The 22,796-nt window shown below is 30.4% G+C and overlaps 1 long non-coding RNA gene across 1 annotated transcript; it reads left to right on the forward strand.

Annotated features, from left to right (window-relative positions):
* The first annotated feature begins 431 nt into the window (after window positions 1–431).
* LOC126884646 (uncharacterized) lies at window positions 432–2,214 on the forward strand. Its single transcript, XR_007698117.1, has 2 exons — window positions 432–912; window positions 1,397–2,214. It is a non-coding gene; the product is annotated as an uncharacterized LOC126884646 (long non-coding RNA).
* The last annotated feature ends 20,582 nt before the right edge of the window (window positions 2,215–22,796 follow it).

Raw genomic sequence — 22,796 nt, forward strand, 5'->3', positions numbered from 1 at the left:
TTAGCAAAGGGTTATAAGAAACCTTAAGTATGTATGTTGGTACTATATGTGATATATTGAGTATTAAGATAATCCCATTTACAGGACTCATAATTTGCGGTTAGGTATAATCGATCGAGTCAGATGTAAGTGTGTTTGAGATAGTCGTTGTATAGGTTATATATAGGTTTGCCTTCATGAATATTGTTATGGTGTTCTTGTTGACCATAATTTGGGGTTTATTGTAAATCTACTGAATCAACTCGAACACAATTTGGACTTTAGGACATAGGTCACAGAGGACTGGTCCTAAGAGTTTTGGACGGTGTCCAACGATAGATTAGTTTAGAGTAGTGTAGTATTCTTAGGTTATTTTAGTCATTCGGTTTATTCACACCTGTGTTGGATCCCACAGCGTGTGATTTTCTCTATGGATACTTGTACTGGGTATTTATAGGTGTATATGGAAAAAAATTGCTCATAAGATCAATTTTTTTTTCCAAGTAATGGGAGAATGTAACGATCAGTATCCCGATCGTTACTATAAGATTCATTTCTGTAACTATTAAGTATGCAACCCGGTATACGTTCACTCGCATAGAGTGTAATCTAAACTTGAGCCCATCATAATTATTTTGGTTGGTAGTATGGTTAGTGAATTTTACATTTATTCGTTGGCTCATGGGTAAATGACAATTTCCGCCTGTTGACAGGACGGAAAGAAAGTGAAAGTTGATGGTTACTTGATCTTCGGTAGCCGTCTGCAAATGATGTGATTTTCCAGCGACCGGTGTCTAGCCATTTTATTTTATTTAGAAAATAATTATTTAGTTGAAAAGGAATGCATTTAAGTTGGAAAGAAGTTTATTTTATAGTATAAATTATAGTGAGAGTGCTGTTTTAGTTCCAATATCGGAGGATTCTGGACATTGGGTAAGCGCCATTTTTTGTTCTTGCCAAGGAAAAAAAATAACCATTTTCTCATTTTCAATACCATACTTACATTAGGAAAATTGTTATTCTGTAACCATCAGGTCTTAAGTAGTCCCTATAACTACCAAATTTATGTATTCTACTGAGAAAGATTCTTTAAAATTATATGTCCAGTTCAAAGTAATTTCTGACTTAACGACATTTTCCTTTACTTTTAGTTTACGTCTGTAAAGAAATCCTTCTTGTAACATCCAACTTTACAATCATATTTTGCAACAAGTAATCCTTAACCATAGTTTAGTTTTTCAAATGTCTTCACATGGAAAAAGAATCAAGGTCAATCATACTTCAATTACACACATCAGTGATTCAACTTTTTGTTTCAAGTTTTTTCTACAAACTTTTTATAAATACCTTCCTACATACCGTGTTTCATGTTACTCAAAAGAAGTAATATGACTGAAAGATTTTTGTTTTCTTTTAGTCGCTGGAGAATAGAAGATTTAGTCAACAGAAATAAGAATAATTTTTGGGAAAGAGTGGGAAATTTTGGGACATATTTGGAAGTTTTGATTTTATTGGAATCTTGGTTTTTATGGAATTTATTTTTTGGAATTCGCCGGTACTGAGAGGTATCTCCAGTTGGTAACAAGGATACACCTCCCTCCTAGGTTGAGGAACACCGCAAGCTACCTTCCTTGGGCCTCTGATCATTCCCTGGAAAGAGTTGGAGAACCCATGGTCACTTGGTAGACCGGACAGGTTTTTATAAGTCAATTTGATTGTAATTTGTTTTAATAATATTTGCACTTTTACCTATTTTTTTTTGTATCAATAACTTAATAATCCTAATAATAGTATACCTTCATTTTCTTAAACATAATTAAACTAAACAATAATTTTTCAAAAATTTTATATTTCAAGGTTAGCTCATTTATTTTAAAATAGTAGGGGGGATTATAAACTATCTGTAAAGATAGTGTGCACATTATCTCAGTTTGAATCCTTATCGAAACTTTGATTTCATTGTCAGGTATTATACTTACGTTTATCACCTCCGAACAGATACGATATTGTCAGCCAATATTGGCTTCTTCATTAACAACAAATTTGTACCTACATACATTTTTACATTAATTAACTTTCATATATAAACCATTCATTACATATTTTTCACATATTGTAAAAACCTGTGTTATCAACAGGAGTGTCATAGCTTAGTACGTCCGGTTTAGCTAGTGTATAAAAATTGTATATAGGGGTTATAGGTTTGTTTCATTAAATTTGTTAGTTGTACCTAAATATATGTTTTATTTCCTATAAATTCGCAGATCTAGATCAAAGTAATAGTACTATAACAGTAATAAGTAGATGCAAGCAGCAGTATAAGTCACTCGGTGAAGTAAAATTCACCAGGCGCCCTCTTCCGTACTTCTAAATATCTTCTTGGTCAATATTTCTCTTCTTTTCATTCTTTTTATTTTTAATTTATTTGCTTGAACACTTCAGTACTTTATTAGTTATCGTCTTATTTCGGGTGTGCAAATTCGGCCTGATCCTTTCCTGAGTCACACAAAAGGTCTCTTACATATCCAGCTAGCCAGCTCAATAACACTTAACAAGCAATTAAGCTACTCCTTCAAAGCTTATATATATTCTTCCACATCACCTACAGATTTGTTATAATTAACACCCCATTCGTTACAAACACCCGGTATAAAATTACCTGGCTAGCAACAATATTAATACACCGATATTCTTAACTAACAAGGCTATAACATACTAAAAGAATCACTTAAATCGGACAACAGGATTAGGAGATTCAAGACATCAAACATGTCCCATTTTTAAGGTGTTCGGCTAATTTTGCCGGTGTGTGTATTTCTCAAATTGGGCTCTTTACCGCCATTCTTTATTATATTACGAATATGTGTGCCAAATATCTCGACAAAATATTCAAAATTACAGCCGCAATCTTGGACCGCGTTTGTTGCTACCTGTTGATCGCTAGTGTTGCCTCTTAAAACATTTATATTATTAAAAAATAAAAATGTATACCATTTTTATTCAGTTGCAATGCGAAGGCAAAAAATCGTTTCATCTTTCATTTATATTATTAATAGGTCTGGATCCCGCGTATGAAAAAAAGTTGATTAATAGCAAGCTGAAAATTTGTTAATAGCTTAAGGGTGTCTAGTCGGATAAACTTTGATATATGGGACCACTGGAACAGGGGCAGTTTTAATTGTGGAACAGGTTAAAAATTTGGAATGGTCAGACCACGAAAACGGCACATTTATTTTGTTCGACAGAACAGACTTAAACTCTCCGAGCAGAGATTAAACTTTCGTGCAAAAATCAGACTGCTATTTATCACCTGTCATAATTCCTGTCATTTGACATATTCTACATGTTCCACTCATTAAAACGCCCATTTGGTGATAAATAGCAGTCTGATTTTTGCATGAGAGTTTAATCTCTGTTCCGAGAGTTTAAGTCTGTCCTGTCGGACAAAATACATGTGCCGTTTTCGTGGTCTAACCGTTCCAAATTTTTAACCTGTTCCACAATTAAAACTTCCCCTGTTCCAGTGTGCCCATATATCAAAGTTTGTCCTACTAGACACCCTTAAGCTATTAACAAATTTTCAGCTTGCTATTAATCAACTTTTTTTTCATACGCGGGATTCAGACCTATAACTATACAGATACAGGGTGCGCCAAACCTCTGGTCTTCTTTGATTACGGCTAAACTATGAGATATACAAAAAAATGTTTATAACAAAACTAATGTGTATCAAAGAGGTCTATAATTTAAAATTATTTTCAATTATACAGGGTGAGTCAGAACGACGGTATGAACCAAAGTTGTATTTTTTTAAATGGAACACCCTGTATATTAAATCATTTTTAAATATATTATTTAAAAATATGAAAAATTTGTGTAAGGTCTTATAGGCCTAAAGTTAATAATTTTCGAAATATTTACATTTTTATTGAGAAAAATGGTAATATTTATAGGGTTGTGGATTATGTTTCCAAGGAAATAAAAATTTATGTGATAGGTCAAAGTTTTTAAAATATAATGTTATTTTTAAATAATTTAACATTTTTTACTTTTAGCCATAAAATATACAGTGTGATCACTATTTGCAAATACAAAATTTTCTCATTTTTTTTAAATGGGACACCCTGTATATTAGTTTTGCATTTTGTAGTAAATATTACAACCTTTCTTTTGGTATGAGGTTGTATGTACCTAGCGTGTTTGGTTTTGTAGATATTTTAAAAAAAACTATGGATTTTACGTTTTTGCGGATTTTTTATTTAAAAATTTTTTTGCAAAAAAAAATAATTATAATCTGGTTTTAGAAACATACACTAAAATATAAAATATGAAAATAAAAAAGTAGTTAAAGATTAAAATAAATCGTATGCCAGTACAATTCAATTGAATTTAATAACTTTAAATTATTTTACAAAAAATATTTTACCATATTAATGAATACATAAATTAGTTACTAAATTAAATAAGCAACCAAATTTTAAATCAATCGTAGTAATTCTTCTACCGCAGCAACTTTCCTGTACCAAATTAATTGTTAGTTATATTGTATTTACGAGTAAGATCAGTTAATAACTTTTTAATTTACCTACATCTTGAGAACGTATAAAGTATGCTTTGAAACAAATGAACGTTATGGAAGTATATTAAGAAGTAAATAGTGTCTATGTACCTACTCGTGTCAAAAAAGCTGGTAATAATTTCTAATGGTTTCGCCCGAAACAAATGTCATATCCAAAAATTTTTCGGTTAAAAAATTAAAATTTAAAATATAAAAAATTGTTAAAAAAATTTCAACTACAAAAGTATTACCAGTTTTTGTGACACCAGTAAATACTATTTATATTAATAAATAATTTGGATGATTTGTTTCAAAGCATACTTTATAATAATTTTTATATTCTCAAGATGTATGTAAGTAAATTTAAAAGGTAAATTAAAAGTTTAACTAAATACAATTTAACTAAGAATTAATTTGGTACAGGAAAGTTGCTGTAGTAGAAAAATTACTACGGTTGATTTAAAATGTGGTTGTTTATTTAATTTAGTAACTAATTTATGCTTTCATTATTATGGTAAAATATTTTTTGTAAAATAATTTAATGTTATTAAATTCAATTGAATTGTACTAGCATACGATTTATTTTAATCTTTAATTACGTTTTTATTTTCATATTTTATATTTTCGTGTATGTCTCTAAACCAGATTATAATTATTTTTTTGCAAAAAAATTTTTAAATAAAAAATCCGCAAAAACGTAAAATCTATAGTTTTTTTAAAATATCTACAAAACGAAACATGCTAGGTACATACAACCTTGTACCAAAAGAAAGGTTGTAATATTTACTACAAAACTCAAAATTAATATATAGGGTGTCCCATTTAAAAAACATGAGAAAATTTTGTATTTGCAAATAGTGATCACACTGTATATTTTATGGCTAAAAGTAAAAACTATTAAATTATTCAAAAATAACACTATATTCTAAAAACTTTGACCTGTCACCTAAATTTTTATTTCCTTGGAAACATAATCCACAGCCCTATAAATATTACCATTTTTCTCAATAAAAATGTAAATATTTCGAAAATTATTAACTTTAGGCCTATAAGACCTTATACAAATGTTTCATATTTTTAAATAATATATTCATAAATGATTTAATATATGGGGTGTTCCATTTAAAAAAATAAAACTTTGGTTCATACCGTCGTTCTGACTCATCCTGTATAATTGAAAATAATTTTAAATTATAGACCTCTTTAATACACATTAGTTTTGTTATAAACATTTTTTGTATATCTCATAGTTTAGCCGTAATCAAAGAAGACCAGAGGTTTGGCGCACCCTGTATACCTTTTATAAAGGATTTTACTGTTTTTTTTTATTTATATTATTATTAATTACACTTCACTTCGTCTGTTTGTTACCGTGAATTGTCATTATGTCCGAGACTAGAAAAACAGAGAGCTCGTAGCGTTATTGGTGTAGCATTTGGCTACAGATCGAGAGGTCTTGGGTTCAAATCCGGACCATTCCTTTTCTTTGTTATGTTTGAAAAGTGGTAAGCATTAAAATTAGTTTAAAATTTAAATAAAATAAAAATAGACTGTTTAAAGTACATTTACTTCGGTAAAATCATATAATAGAAGTATAACTTCTTACGTGCGTACAAAGTACACACACATTCTTTTTTTTTTTTAATTTTGATACGAACCACCCTGAAATAATCGATACAATGTAGCAAGTAATAATAAATTATATTCTTAAGACCAATGGTATATTATAAAGTGGGTCAGAAGATAAATTTTTCTGAAATTTTAAAAATATATATCGGCCCATTTTCCTTTTTTCCTATATCACTTATGAATTCACCAGCAAAGAGAATGAGAAAGAATGACGATTCGCCTCGTCCTTCTTGTTTTATAAATAACAGACAATTTGTGAACCGTGGCGTCCCTTGGAGAGACGTTGTGTCCTAAGGGGCAATATACAATGCGAATAAGTGGAAACCGAAGCTCAAATTTTCTTTAAATTCAAGTTGGATCGGTTCGTTTGAGTTTCTTATGCAATTAGGACGGTGAAGAGGTAATGCTTTTATGGATAAGGGAGGTTTATTTCTTATTTACGGAAAATTTAAATAAGAAGGTTACTGTTTGTTCCTATTGCTATTACCAATTATGTATCTCCAACATACATTTTATGAAAAATATCCGGTATTAGTAATTACACCAAACTTAATAGTCGAGGAAATGAAGCATTTTGGCTCGCAATTTTTTCATCCAGCATGGATTTACTTGAAATTTTCACAAAAGGTAGGGAATAGTCCAAGGATCATTTTCTATATCATGCCGCTGTACGCTAAAACCTTGGGGGTGGTTGCCGCCCCATCTCGGGGGTGGGATTTTTTTATTAAATTCTAACCATGTACATAGATGTAAAAAGTAAATCTAAGAAAAAATATTTTTTACATTTTCTTCGTAAAACTAATATTTTTCGAGTTATTCGCGCTTGAAAGTAACAGTTTTTCGACGAAAAAATCGACTCCTTTAGAGGGTTTTTTTGAAAATACCTCGAAAAATATGCATATAATCAAAAAAACTGTAGGTATTAAAATTGTATCTTTTAGTAACACAAATCAAATTCTTTTTCTATAATATCTTTAAGACCAATACAAACCGAGATACGGTACGTTAAATTTAGCTTTTTTCGTCAAATATATAATTTGAAATATTCAAAGCCAAATACCGGGAAAACTTTGCATTTTTTAAGGAAAATTTACATAATCTTTTTTAAGCATACAATTAGATCTTTCAAAAAAAATAATAACAAGTTTCTAGCATGAAAATTTAGCGACTTATGATAAAAAAATTGTCGGTACCTGTTTTTCTCTACGAAAATATCAGTGAAAACAACCCCCTAACTACCCTCCTAATTAAAAATTAATCTTGTCCTTTCTGTAATTCGTTGTATATTTGTATTATCAATACATACAAGAAGTTTGACCTATTTAAAAAGCCTAATTTTAGAAAAATTGGAGTTTAAAGGAAAATTGATTATTTGCAATTTTGCGTGTTTCACTTTTTACTTCAAAATATCTCCGAAAATACTGGAGTTACGAAAAAAATGATAGACTACTAAATTGTATCTTTTTTAATATTTAAAATTCAGTTGTACATAGATTTTCTTTAGAGTGAACAGTTAGCGAGATATAGCTGTCTAAAACCTCTATTTACGAGCAAATACCCCCATATTCGAGCCATTTAAACCCACCCCAATTAAAAACTAGAGAATCTTACGGAATTTAATTTACCCAGTCTTATATCTCTTCAAAAGTACTACAAAATCATTTCTGAAAAAACTTTTCATCGCCAAAAATGAAGGAGCTGTGTTTATAAAACGAGCTTTTTTTCGAAAAATTCGAATAGTCCGCTTATGGAGCATTTTCAATGTACTGTACTGTACATATTATGTATAATACCACAGAACGGCTTCGTATACTGGAAGATGACTAAAAAACTATTTGTACTTGTGTTTGTGCACATTTGTAAATTAGTATTTTTCTGTAAATAAATGTTTTTGTAATTCTTTAATTCTACTTTTTTTTCTATATAGATCAATTAAATTATCTACTCATAAAAATTGTAATGTTATCAAGGGTGGTTTTTAATGGTTTAAATATTATAATATTATATACTAAAGCATAAAACAATCATTATTTAACCAATCAACACCAAATTTTACCAATATTAAAGTTTAAAATATGTTTGTAAAGTTTTTGATAATAAGGGGTAGTTTACACCCCTAAAAGTAATCAACGCTCTTGAGCATGATATAGATTATAAAGTACAGGGTGAGATAATCCTAATCCTAAATTTTTATATAAATCGATGCAAGCCGAAATTATTCTTTTAGGATAAGTAAATTTTTTATATATAGCTCCAAAAAGGGTGGTTTTAAGGGTTGAAATATTATGGTAGTATATCTTAAAGCATAAAACAATCATTATGTAACTAATAAGAACCAAATATTGACAATATTAAAGTTTAAAATGTTATTTTATAATTTTTTACAATTAGGGGTAGTTTTCACCCTTAAAAAACCAAAAGCGTACAACGGCTCAATATAGAAAATGAACTAGTGGGTGAAATGAGCCTAATCCCAAATTTTTGTACAAATCGATGCTGGACGAAAAAATTGCGAGGTTCTGCCATTTTTTCAGCTTCATTTCCTCGACTATAATAGTTTTATTTCTTATTTACGGAAAATTTAAAAAAGAAGGTTACTGTTTCTTCCTATTGTTATTACCAATTATGTATCTCCAACATATATTTTATGAAAAATGTCCGGTATTAGTAATCAACCAAACTTAACAGTTAAATATTATTGCAACAAATCCACAACTATTGTTTGCGGGAAATGCCAATTTCATGACATTTCCTTTCATTTGTTTTTATTTATAACCATTATTGAAATATATTTTTCCGCAAATCGCCAGGAAATTTTGACATTCCTGTCAAAATTTCTTGAAGAAAAAGTCAGGACTTCCTTACTGTAAGGAAATGTCATTTCCTTACTGTAAGGAAATGATATTTCCGTACAGTTGTTAGTGTTCTACATAAATGATAGAAAACACATTGCTATTAAAACCTTGTAAATTACCTTAATCATTAAATTTTCTTTATCTGGAGCTTCCTGGATAAATTTTTCAATTTCTTCCCTCGTTAAAATCTTAGATTTCTTTGCCCTATAACCTTGAGCTTGCCGTTTCAATAAAGAACGAAGTTTTGAGTATGTAGATATATCTACATTGTGTTTAAGTGCAAGGGTTGACTTCAGCATTGAATAATTGGCCCATAATGTTGAAGATTTCATCTTTAAACAAAGGTCTAGGAAGTATGCCATTACAACATTTTCTGAGAAAGAACTCGTATTTTTACTCATGCGATAATCCATAAAACGTCTGTATGCATTTTCGTACTTTTCTCTTGATTTCTTTGGCAATAATTCTAATGAAGCAGTATTCACTGCCTCAACCAGCTCTGGAGGAGTCCCAGGAATGGAAATTTCATCATCACTTATCATTTTACTTTCGAGAACACCAGCAATTAAATTTATAAGCGTCAAGTTTGACAATTCAACCTCAATACGTTTCCATAGTAACCCAAGTAATTTTATTAGGAATTTCAAAGCACCATTTATTTGGAAATAAAATTATCGCGTTTTTTTTAAATCAATCAATATCTGTCGAATTTTAAACGATTTGCGGAAAAATAGTATGTTTACCTCGTAGGAAAAGCCACATTCCTGGACTCTGTGTTGCTAAGTCTCGGCTTGCGCCTCGACTTAGCAATCTTCACAGTCGTCCAGGAATGTTAAGCTTTTCCTACCCGGTAAACAATGTACTATTTTAATTATGAAAATGGTCATTACTATCCTTAATACGCTATACAATTCGTTATTCTCGTTCTCATCCAGCATTTATCAAGACATAAACAGCAGAAAAATAATACTAGTCCACGAATAATGTATTAGAATAGAATAGACATATTATTATGCTTTATTGTCACTGAAAATTATACAATTTTATGGACAAAGCTTAAAATAGAGTCAAAAAATAATAATAACAAATACAATTTTCTGAAATTTGATAAACTATCAGTAGTAATTGCACAAGAGCTCTAAAATTATTGAATTTTTTCCGAGTGACACTTTGACAGTTTTAATTTCACGAGCCGAAGGCGAGTGAAATTATGTCCAAAGTGTCACGAGGGCAAAAATTCTATATTAATTTTAGAGATCGAGTGCAATTTGTTGCGATTATTTCATGAATAAAACTGTTCAAAACCAAAATTATATTGTAATTTATTTATGTAAGTACAAACTGGTACAATTAAACACACAGTTGTTATAAATATTTTACGGTTGAAAGTAATCACTTTTATAATTTTTGAAACATTAATTGTCATTAATGTCACTGAATGTATTTTTTCGTAGCAACAAAGGGCATCTGAGGTAATATAATTGACGACGGGAAATTATCAAAAATTATCAGTTTAATTTAGATTTCTATAGCTTTCTATTGGTCAGAATCTCCTATGAATGAAATAATCAGTAGTAATTGCACAAGAGCTCTAAAATTATTGAATTTTTCCCGAGTGACACTTTGACAGTTTTAATTTATTAAAAGTTTTAAATTATGTCAAAGTGTCACGAGGGCAAAAATTCTATATTAATTTTAGAGATCGAGTGCAATTTGTTGCGATTATTTCATGAATAAAACTGTTCAAAACCAAAATTTTATTGTAATTTATTTATGTAAGTACAAATTAGTACAATTAAACACACAGTTGTTATAAATATTTTACAGTTCAAAATCATCACTTTTATAATTTTTAAAACATTATTTGTCATTAATGTCACTGAATGTATTTTTTCATAGCCACGAAGGGTATCTGACGTAATATACTTGACGACGGGAAATTACCAAAAATTATCGGGTATAATATCACAAGAGAGTGAGAATAAATTGAAAATAATGCGACAGTTTTTCGAAAATTTGTTGTCTAGCAATAGACACAAGAGCCCGCAGAGCTCGAGTGGCTATTGCTCAATGACAACAAAGAGTAAATATGAAGCATTATTTTCTTATTTATTTTTACTGTCGTGTGATATTCCTAAGATTATTTTTTAATACGTATATTATGGATATTCTCTTAAATGTGACAGTTGTCAAAGCTAGGAAACTGGTTGCCATTAAACAGAAACAGTCTACTTAAAAAAATTCTATCGGTAATTTTCTACAGTAGATAATTCTCAGTATAATTTTAATCTGATTGGACATAATTAAACACGTGATCAAATATCTTACTATACGATTGGAAGTTAAAATCATCAAAAAATAATCGGGTATAATATCACAAGAGAGTGGGAATAAATTGAAAATAATGCGACAGTTTTTCGAAAATTTGTTGTCTAGCAATAGCTATTGCCCAATGACAACAAATTTGAGTAAAAATGAAGCATTATTTTCTTATTTATTCTTACTGTCGTGTGATATTCGTAAGATTATTTTTTAATACGTATATTATGGATATTTTCTTAAATGTGACAGTTGTCAAAACTAGGAAACTGGTTGCCATTAAACAGAAACAATCTACTTAAAAAAATTCTATCGGTAATTTTCTACAGTAAATAATTCTCAGTATAATTTTAATCTAATTGGACAGAATTAAACACGTGATCAAATATCTTACTGTACGATTGGAAGTTAAAATCATAAAAAAATAATCAGTTTAATTTTTATTTATGTAGCTTTCTATTGGTCAGAATCGCCTAGGAATGAAATAATCAATATCAAAAAAATACAGCCTTGGTTGTAATATACCTACATAAGAACTGGGATATGGGCAAAAAAATTAGAATATGTATAGAGAAGGCCAGAGCTGCATTATTTAAGATAAAGAAACTTTTATGTGGAAACAACATTATTTTGGATCTGAAAATTAGATTAGTGAGATGATATGTGTTGTCTATTCTTTTGTATGGTGTCGAAGGTTGGACTTTAACAGATACACTTCTCAAGAAATTGTAAGCCTTTGAAATATGGGTGTACGGATGTACGGAAGTCGTCAGAACAGTTAAAAATCAAAAACTTGAATATTTTGGCCATGTTTGCGACACCCAGAGATATATAATATACTCCATTTAATAATACAACGCAATGTAGACAGAAAAATAGGGCCAGGTCGAAGAAGAACGTTATGGATTAAAAACCTGAGAGAATGGTTTAACAGATCCTCTGCATCCCTTTGGCCGGCAACAAAATTACTATAGCCAATGTGATAGCCAAAGCTCGATAATCAAGCACGGCACACGAAGAAGAAAACTTTTATCAAAACTTGACAGTGGTTTGTAAATAATCCCCATTGAATACCTTCAACACCATCCCGAAATGGAAAGAGACGATACCATTAATGTTGCAAATTAGCAAAATCTAAAAGAAAAAAGACCAATAAGCGGGCAAAACCAACCACAGTTCGTTCAAAATGTCAGAAGTATGTATGCGGTAATCACAGTAAGAAGTCAAATGTTTTAGTATCCTACGATGATACCAATTCCACTGAAGCCGAAGACTCCAGGTAGATTATAAATTTTTATCTTTTAACTAATCCATTAACGCCTAGGAATATTTTTTACTCAAAATCGGTTAGTAATTTATGGATTTCTAACCTTTGAAGTAATCAGGAAGCGACTTATTACTTACTTTACTTTCCCAGCTAGCCGGGAAAGTACTTTCCCGGCTAGCATCTGTCACTTTTCTACCTGCAAATGGCAATGTCATTTTTGATTAAAAGATGGTTTAGAAGAATAGAATACACTTAACATTTATTTAATTAAGAAACAACAACAACAATAACAAAAAGAAAACTATTTGGAATTATAAATATTAATAGTTACATTGGAATTATGATTACTATTAAGGGTTAAAGTAAGACTGCGTTGCTCAAAATTATGAGTTTCAGAAGTAGATGATGACGCCGACGTTTCTGGATTTTCTACATGAGACAACATATTAGCAATTTTTATTTGTCCATGTAATGAATTCTCCACATATCCCTCTGCTACGGTGTTGGATTTCCAACCCCCCAACTTTTTCAACTGTAGGATGTCTCCACCTGTATTTGCTAATAATGTTGCTGAAGTACGTCTAAAACAATGTCCTGTAAACCTGTTAACATTTTGTTACCTAGCAACGATCTCACAGGTTACTTAAAATAATTGATCTTATCACATAATGAAAATGTATACAGATATTTGAAACGAAATTATTATTGGTAGATTGTGAGTATTAGAAATCCATAAACTACTAACCGATTGTGAGTAATAGTATATTACATACCTAGCGGGAAAGTACTCTATTTCAGCCGAGCGGCAAGGTAGTTTACCGAGGTGCGAAGCACCGAGGTAAACTACAGACGCGAGGCTAGAATGAGTTCCCGCGAGGTTTGTATACTATTTTACTCACAATCGGTTAGTAGTTTATGGATTTCTAATAGGGCTTTTCATTCACAGTCATTTGTTTTGAGCTTCTGTCATGTGTCACATAATATTAATATATCTACGACATACGTTATTGGTATATACAATAATACAAACCAAAGACGTATGACGTAGATATATTAATATTATGTGACACATGACAGAAGCTCGAAACAAGTGACAATCGATGAAAAGCCCTATACTCACAATCTACCAATAATAATTTCGTTTCAAATATCTGTATCCATTTTCATTATGTGATGAGATGAATTATTTTAAGTAACCTGTGAGATCGTTGCTAGGTAAGAAAACAAGTTTGTTGAAACTGACATTTAGGCGATACACGACGCCATTAATTGTACACATAATCAAATTGTGTTTATTTTACAAAAATGTCTGATAGTGAATTTGAATATACGCCACCAGAACTGCGGGTAGCTGCAGAGAGAGCTACTGAAGGAATAATTCCTGAAAAAAGCAGGGAGAGGTATGAAAACACCTATGAACTATACAGTAAATGGTGCGTGGCTAAAGGTGTGCAGCATACCTCTGAGACGGTACTTCTTGCTTATTTTTGTGAAATGAGCAAACAAAGTAAATTTTAAATGAGCAAACAATTTCTAGATTCTATTCTTTCTAAACCATCTTTTAATCAAAAATGACATTGACATTTGCAGGTAGAAAAGTGACAGGTGCTAAGTACTTTCCCGGCTAGCTGGGAAAGTAAAGTAAGTAATAAGTCGCTTCCTGATTACTTCAAAGGGTAGAAATCCATAAATTACTAACCGATTGTGAGTAAAATAGTATACAAACCTCGCGGGAACTCATTCTAGCCTCGCGTCTGTAGTTTACCTCGGTGCTTCGCACCTCTGTAAACTACCTTGCCGCTTGGCTGAAATAGAGTAGTTTCTCGCTAGGTATGTAATATGTATACTATTTTATTTGTAAAAGTGTTATTTTTAAATAAGTTTAAATGAAGAAGCACGTTTTTGATTAATTTATCTGTGGACATTTTGACCCTTCTTGGTCCTCGCTGTTTCTACTAAAAGGTTGGTCCTGCAAGGGTTAAACTCCATCGATTAGTTCAGTCTGGTTATAATCATAATTTAAAAAATACATAATTATTTATTTACTCCAGATATGTCTAAATAGTATGGTATAACTAGACCCAAATCCAAAGTGAAAGTTATCCTTCAACACCAAATTGTTCTATACGGTCCACATATGATTCATTCAAAAGTTACACCATTTTAAGAGTCGGGTTTGGGGGGGGGGGGGTGGTGGAGAAGTCGGCAAATTAGTAGTTTTTTACGATTTTCGTCAATATTTCTAAAACTATGTGGTTTATTATGAACAATGTTTTACAGTCAGCACGTAATGGTTGGAATAAATTACTTTTCTCGAGAATGGATCATTTTGGAAAAAAATTGCAAAACAGGTAATTTTTATTTTTAAATTAAGACTTTTTGGCATATATATCATACTAGTGACGTCACTCATCGGGCGTGATGACGTTATCGATGATTTTTTTTTAATGAGAATAGGGGTCGTGTGATAGCTCATTTGAAAGGTAATATTCAATTCTTCATTCAGTAATATAAACATTAACATAATGATTTATACAGGGTGTCCAAAAAAAATTTAATTAAATTTGACATAAAAATAAGAATGTATGTAATTTATTTAATTCAAAATACATTTTTTCTACGAGCGTGCAAAAATGTCTACTTTCGCGCACGAATTTTAGTTTAGAAAGTTTTACTTTTTTGCACGCGTGTTACTTTTCCGCACGCGTTTTACTTTTCCGCACGCGTTTTACTTTTCCGCACGAGTGTTAATTTAGATATGTTAATATGGCTTTAAAGTAATTATAATACATGCAATAAACTAATATTTAGATATTATTTACTAATTTATTTCAAATATATCTTATTGTGTTCATGTTTTAATGAAATTAAGGTGAGAATTCGATGAAATAAAATTTTTGACATAATATTCGAAAGTCAAATCAGTAGACAATAACAGTGGTTTTGAATCGTCGTCATGGAAACCAAGATCGTCGTCATGCTAACCAATTATGCTGAAGCTTTGGTTTTGACAACCTTGTCAAAGAATTAATTTGTGTATGTGTTTTCATATTAATTAAATTAATTGATTAAGATTTGGTCATTTTTTAAAGACTCGTAGAAAAAATATTGTTCCTACCGCTTGCAGAAAGTCTCTTTTCCGCACTCGACTGCTTGCCGAACTCCCGCTTCGCGTCGTTCGGCAAACTGCAGTCGCGTGCGGAAAAGTATGACTTTCTGCACTTGTTAGGAAAATAACTATTTTCTACGGATGCTATACAATATGCAACTTCTCTCACTACTTACATACATTCAAAACGAACAATTTCTCAGACTGTGAGAAAAGTCGGCCATTGCAGTGAGAAATATTTTTTCTCACGGGTTTCATACGTAGAATCGCGGTTTCCATGGTAACATGCACAATACACAAATAAAATGTGTCAAATCAAAACTTATCAGGAATTACCTTTCAAAACTGTTCAAATATAACTGGTAACTATAATTTTAAATAAATAAAAGTATATAGATATTAAGAATATTATATACCTACATATGTGTATAATATGTATTTTATTTCAATTTTGGCATATAATCTACATAAAAGCACCTAAATTATTTAATTTTGAAGTTTGAACTCTTGACAAAAACGCATCCATAGAAAAAGTAGAGTATACAACACGTGAGAAAACGACATATTTCTCCCTCGCTTGATTTGAAACTTCTGCGCTCGTGTGAAATATGTCCTTTTTCTCTCTTGTTGTACAATATACTATTACTGCTCTCAGAAAACAGAAAAAAATGTTTATTTAAAAAATAATCACTGCTTTTCGCTTAAATTAAATGTTCAATCTGTCAAGAGGCAGCTGGGTGGCTGCTTTAATATTGAATTTAAGAAAAAAACAATATTTATTTGTCAAATAAACATTTTTAAATTACACACATTCTTCTTTTTATGTCAATGAATTTGTTTTTATGTAAAAAAATTTCTTTTTATGTAAAAAAAATTTTTTTACACCCTGTATAAATAATTATATTAATGTTTATATTACTGAATAGAGAATTGAATTACCTTTCAAATGAGCTATCACAGGACCCCTATTCTCATTTAAAAAAATCATCCATGACGTCATCACGCCCAGCTGGGTGACGCCACTAGTATGATATATACCTACATATTCCAAAAAGTTGTAAATTAAAAATAAAAATTGACCTGTTTCAAGATTTGTTTCCAAAATTGCCCATTCATGAAAAAATCAATTTATCCAACCTTTACGTGCTCACTGTGTACAAAAATGTTCTACATTGAATTTTAAACAAAAAAGGTCTTATGCATAATCCTCCTAAAACTAACGGTTAGAAAGTTACGGAAGTAATTTTGGAGGTAATAATGGATTACTTTAAAAATCTTACCTTAAGCCAAACATTATAATATTCGCGTAAAAGTGAAATATCTATAAACATACCATTTACTAGAGAAATTCTCTATTCATGCAAGCTATAACCTTCTGTTGAGTGGCTTCAAAACTTTGATTTGATGCAGAAACACCTTAAGCGAGCGAACACGTGTTTAGTTTCTGCATCAAACTGAAGTTTCCCAATGTCTGGAATTAATTATTCAACCTTTGGAGTGAAAATATTGATCTAGCCAGCAAAGATACGGCGTTTTTTATATAAAAACGTAATTATATATTATTTTTGGGCATTTTGTAGCATTTTATTCGAATTATATTTCTTTGAGTTATGGTACAGTGCTATTAATTCATCAAATAGGAGTATCTATTTATAGTGGAGTCAATGAAGGTTTTCACCTCCGATTTCGTTGAACCTCCATCAATTTTCATGAAAATTGGTACGTATGTAGAGGATACCTCAAGAAACAAAGGTGACATGGTGCCAACTTGCGTTTTTACCCTGGGGGTGGATGCCACCCCTTCTCGGGGGTGGAAATTATTTTATTAAATATAATACCACTAATCGATAGAGGGACAAATTATAAGTAAAATTTGTTATATAAAGTTATTCCAATAAATCAATAGTTTTTGAGTTATTAAAGATCAAAAGTTTTGATTTTTCCTGAAAAAAATCCATGTTTTAAAGGAGTTTTTCATAAATAACTCAAAAACCATAAGTTTCTTCAAAAAAGTTGTTGTTACCAAAATCGAAGATAATATAAAAATAAATAAGCTCCTTATTCGAAAAATCCTTTATTACATATACGAAGTGAGTTATATGCAACTGAATGTATATTTTTTTCCGCGAGTACTCAAATCTTAGTATTCAAGCTTAAATAACAGGAAAACGATGCACTTTGTTAAATAAAGATACTAAACATTTTAATAAAGTACTTAAATTTAACTATCAAAAGCTATATAAGAAGTCGATAGCATCAAAATTAAGCAAGTTATGATGGAAATAAGAGGACCCTTTCAGATTTTTGAGGGAAGAATGGAAAATGAAACCTACGTCATTTCCACAAAAATTAAAATTTATAGTAACCCATTTAAAACTTTATTTATTTTAACATAAGTAATAACTTCAACAATTTTAACCGGTTTAGAATGCATATTTTTGAAAAAAAAATACGATTAAAAAAAATTTGAATTTTTCAAATTTTCGTGAATTTCATTTTCTTTTGATAATAACTCCAAAAATACTCGATATACTTAAAAAATTGTAGAGAACAAAATTTTAGTTTAAACTTTATTTAAGCTTTTTCTTTTTTTTAATATTTTTTTACTATAAAAAATAACCGAGATAGAAATATTTAAAACGTAAATTTTACTGCGAGAACCATGTAACCGGGGCCCTTTCACCGTGTATTTAAAAAAAATAAAGGATTTACAAAATTATGTTTAATACAGTGTTATAGACCTTTTACTTAGCTTTGTAATAGTTTTTGGATAATTCTCATATTTTAAAAATTAACGGAGTTATTTAAAAAAAAAAACAATAACATTTTCTTTGAAAAAATTTTATAGCGGAGATTTTGTATGTATACAGGTTGTGGGAAGTCCAATTAGTCGTTTGTTGTAGGAGATATGAAAAAAGTTTATTTAGGTAAGATTGGGGCATAGATAATATCAGAATTTAAATACATTTCCAAATATACAGGGCCACCCATATTGACAGGGTGAAACAAAATTATCTTTTGTTTAATGGAACAGCCTGTATATTTTTACATTTTTGGATTCTCCTCTATGTTTTATTTCTTAAAATATCAGGTTTTGTGATGTTATACGAAGTAGTTTAAAAGATAATTACGTTTTTTTTCAAATTTCATAGTAATATTCACCCCCTGTATAATTGTAGTGATTTGACATCAGAAAATCAATTTATGTTCAAGTGATTTTTAATATAGTCTATTATTGTTAAAAATTATTAATCTAGCAAAACGTTTAATTTTAGGTAATACAGGGTTGGTCGAAACTGAATGAGTGTTTTCTCAAAGTTTGAGAGTAGTAGTTTTCTCAAACGGAGCAGCCTGTAATGCCTGTAATGAGCATTGTAATGAAATGCTATTGTATGGCACTTTATTATTTCCCACCCTGCCAGTGAGAACTGAATTTATTTTTGAAATTCCTAACTTTATATCTTTAATTATTTTAAATATTGTAAACGATTAATAAACAATCAAATTAAATTGAAATGAATAACCAGTGTATATCTTCCACATTTACTTCATATTTAACGTAGCCTGTACCATAACATTGCACAGATTATTATCCCTGTATAGCAACGATATACCATGAATGTGAATTCATACTTGAGAAATGTCCTATATCCAGTCTCACAAAAAAAGGGATTCCTCAAACATAATATATATGCAGACAAAATCAGCCAAAGTGATTTGCGATATCTAATGAAAGGTATGTTTCCTTTGTTTGTAGAATTATATTTAATTAGATTTGCTTTAACTACTAAAATAAATAAATTTTCAATTATATTTTATATATTTGTGGAAAAGGAAACCTAGCATTAGTGGCCACATTTCTATAACGGCCAATTGTTTTCTATTTTTAGTGGCCGTTATTGACAGGTTTTACTGTACCAATAATATTTTATTAAATTATGAAACATTATTTAAATAAAAAATTTATAAACTTGATAAAATAAAGTTTGCTTAGAATTTACTCCTCTATCAAATTATGGGGTTATTTTTAATAAAATAGTGTTCACCCATGAGAAGGAGTAACATCCACCCCCAGGATAAAAGCGCAAGTTGGTACCACATCACTTTTGTTTCTTGGGGTATGCTCTTACTACTTACCAATTTTCATGAAAATTGATGGAGGTTCAACGAAATCAGGGGTGAAAACCTTCAGTGACTGTCTTTTTGGAAAAATAAAAGAATAATTTTTTTTCGTGATTGTCAATTTGCTAATTTTCTGATTTTTGTCAATTTGCTAATTTTCTGATTTTTGGTTGCTATAAGGTTTGAAAAATTAATAAAAATTATAAATCATGCACATAAATGTAAAAAATATATTTATTTTACTTAATTAAACGAGATTGCTTGAGCCAGAATGCTGAAATCTGCATTTTTATCATTAAAAAAAGGTGGATTTCACCCCTAAAATGCAGAAAGCGCAACTTGGTGCCATATTACTTTTGTTTTTTGAGGTATCCTCTAACTACTCAACAATTTTCATGAAAATCGATGAAAGTTCAAAGAAATCGTGGGTGAAAACATTCAGTGACTACACTTTCAGAAATATAGAAGAATAAGGTTTTCGTGATTTTCGACTTGTTAATTTTCAGATTTTTGGTTGATATAAGGTTTGAAAATTAAAAAAAAAATGTAATTCATGCACATAAATATAAAAAAAATATTTATTTTTCTTAATTAAACGAGATTACTTGCGCCATAATGCGGAAATCTGCATTTTTTACAATTTAAAAAGTAGGGGTGTATTTCACTCCTAAAAGGCAAAAGAGCAAGTTGATGCTATATAACTTTTATTTGTTAAGGTATCCTCTAACTGCTTACCGATTTTCATGAAAATCGATGAAGGTTCAACGAAATAGGAAGTGAAAACTTACACTGACTGCACTTTCAGAAATCTAAAAAATAATTTTTAAAAAAGGGGTGTATTTCACCCCTAAAATGCAAAAAGCGCAAGTTGGCACTATGTCACCTTTGTTCCTTCAGGTATCCTTTAACCACTCACCAATTTTTATGAAAATCGATGGAGGTTCAACGAAATCTGAGGTAATAACTCGTATCCACCTTCATTGACTCCACTATTAGTATCTGGTTGTGGAATATTTATAAAAAGTTAGAACAGCTATCTCTCCAGAAGATACGTTTAACCGTAATGTAGAACGCATGTGAGAAATTGCCAGACATACGGTCAAAAATTTAATGATCCACAAGGGCAGATTCAACAAATTAAATTGCCTTAAAATCAAAAGGCATACAGAAATATTTAATTAAAACTTTAAATAACTGTTTTTAAGAGGGTAGGCGCAAATATTTTATGGCTATCCCTACCTTTTCTTTCTTTATGTATGTTTTCGATGTATAATATGTAATATATCTGCTTGTGATTTTAAATATACATTATACATACGTATACTTCGGAGTAAAATGAACTTTAAAACTATACAAAGTACTTCTTCTTCTTCAAGTGCCGTCTCCTAATCGGAGGTTGGATATCATCATCACTACCTTTACTCTATCCGCCGCTGCTCTAAACAGTTCTATAGAACTGCATCTAAACCAGTCCCTTAAATTTTTTAACCATGACACTCTCCTTCTTCCTATACTCCTTCCGCCTCTTACCTTTCCCTGTATTATCAGTCTTAGCATTTCATATCGCGGTCCCCTCATTACGTGTCCCAGATATTGTAACAAAGTACAAAGTACTATAATACTTAAAAATCAGTTATGAATAACCTCTTTGGTTTAAGAGTTTTAATAATCCACGGAAATGTACAACTTTGATACACCGAATACGTTTTAGACAAGCATAGTATTACCCAAGTACACTTATTTAAAATGAAAGTGGCTACAGACGAAAAAAATGCTGGTCCCAAAATTCACCGTTGGAAAATCCCCAGATATTAATCACCGTTCCCCAAATCAAGTTCACCCAAAATATCATAATTTATTATATAAACACGTTTTGTGACACGGTGACCGTGAAACTGATATATGATTTATGCGGTCAATTGCCACGGTTACCGAAATAAGCAAAGGCCGGTAGTTAATGTGATTTCTAAATCACGGTGACTAAATCACCGTTAGTGAAATCACGTCCCATTACTAAGCCATTCTTCTTTATCTGAGTTTAAAACCAGCAATATGATCCTTGAGGTAACTGGATATAACTTATAACTGGTGATACCTTATAAGTGCCTTTTAATTAAATTACTGGAGTATTCTACGAGTTGAAGGATAAAATAGAGAGGTGCATTTATGAACTAAAGTATAAAATAGGAAAAGATACATTGTAGGACCCGCAGACTCCGTTCTGTAGTCTGTATGAAGTGTAATAACGTAATCGCGTCTCCAGAGATGTGTCTCAGTGTAATAATAACACAAAAGATACGAAAACACTGACGGCGGAAGATATGCAAACGATAAACTGTGCAAAATAAAAGTTTGTGCAATTTGTTTGAGTACGGTGGTCGTTTAGATCCGGGCCGGAGTTGTCATAAAAGGAAAAAATATATATTTCCATCTTTTCCTCTAGATTCACATTTCCGTAAAGACCGTCTCGAATATCACGGAGAAAATATAAATTGCGCGCTTTTGACATTCACTGTCATCAATAAACTTTCAGGATTTTTTACGCTCCCAACTTATTGTTAATCATTAATCATGTTTTTTTAACCCATTAGCGCCGAGATTAATATATTATTGATTTTGTATTATTTTTTGCAATATTAATAATGAACTGTGTTTAAATAATAAAAAACTTTATAAAATATTTTTTCTGAGATATTTCATTTCTGAGATATTAAGTGTTGCCTTAAAGCAACGCTAGGCGCTTACACTACCTAGTTTTTGTTGAAAATAATAAACCAAAAAATTAAAGCATTTGGGATACAGTAAAGTAGGCAATAAAACAAAAATAGATATTTATTCATAAAAAAAATGTAATTAGATGTGATTAATTATAAAAATTTACACTATCGAGAGTGAAACGGTATAAAACAAGAAGTACATAGTCCAATACCACATTTTAAACACATTGTTCTGACGATA

The sequence above is a fragment of the Diabrotica virgifera genome, chromosome 1 (assembly GCF_917563875.1).
Source record: "Diabrotica virgifera virgifera chromosome 1, PGI_DIABVI_V3a".
Taxonomy (NCBI): Eukaryota; Metazoa; Arthropoda; class Insecta; order Coleoptera; family Chrysomelidae; genus Diabrotica; species Diabrotica virgifera.